The sequence below is a fragment of the Palaemon carinicauda genome, chromosome 23 (genome assembly GCF_036898095.1).
Source record: "Palaemon carinicauda isolate YSFRI2023 chromosome 23, ASM3689809v2, whole genome shotgun sequence".
NCBI classification, from domain to species: domain Eukaryota; kingdom Metazoa; phylum Arthropoda; class Malacostraca; order Decapoda; family Palaemonidae; genus Palaemon; species Palaemon carinicauda.
The window spans coordinates 45,474,784-45,475,634 of NC_090747.1; positions in this window are offsets into that span (position 1 = coordinate 45,474,784).

Genomic DNA, 851 nt, shown 5'->3' on the forward strand with positions numbered 1-851 from the left:
AGTTTCCGAGTAAAGGACACTACTGAAATTCAAGTCAATATGACTAATAAAACTTAATGAATGTTGGTTTTATTGGTAACAAAACTTAAAGAAAGAAGATTTTAAGGGATATGGTGAGGGAGTTACATGCAATTCAATGTCATTTTGATACACAAAGAATATAATGATAATATTCTGAACTACTGTTTGCAATTTGATATTTATAATTGGAACGTGCAACGAGGCTTTAATGTGTGACTCAATGTTGATTCACAGTATTTTTGTTGAATACAAAAGTGAGATAATCCATTCTTTTCCACTATCAAGGTATCACTGTATTATTCATTAAAGTGTGAGAGAGTAACTCTTAAAAGTTGCGGCGGGATTTAAGTACAATGGCCATATCTATTTCATTTCTTAAATTTTATATGAAATTTCTTGGTAGTATAATGAAAGGTTTGAATTACATCAAATCATCATTTGTCGATAAAAAGGTTGCTTAGAAATGTGACTGATTGACATTCATCATCATTTCTGATAATAGAAGGATAACACTTGAAATTCAAGTTAAAGGACTTCACAGTGTTTTATCAATAATAAAATTTGTCGTAAGAATTTTATCGAGTATTATAAAGTTAATAAGAAAATATGTAAAACTACACTAGATAATGATAGCTCTATAAATCAAGAATTTCTCCTTTGGTGTGATAGTAAGGTTTATGGCACAGTAAAGAAAGATATACAAAGATAAAGTTAATGGTACAAAGAAAATCAGTGTTCCTGGGAATCAGCTGAAAGGTTGATTTTTTGTATTATTATTTCTTCAACAGAAATAGACTTTGACTAAACCTTTCAGATATCAAGATCCATAC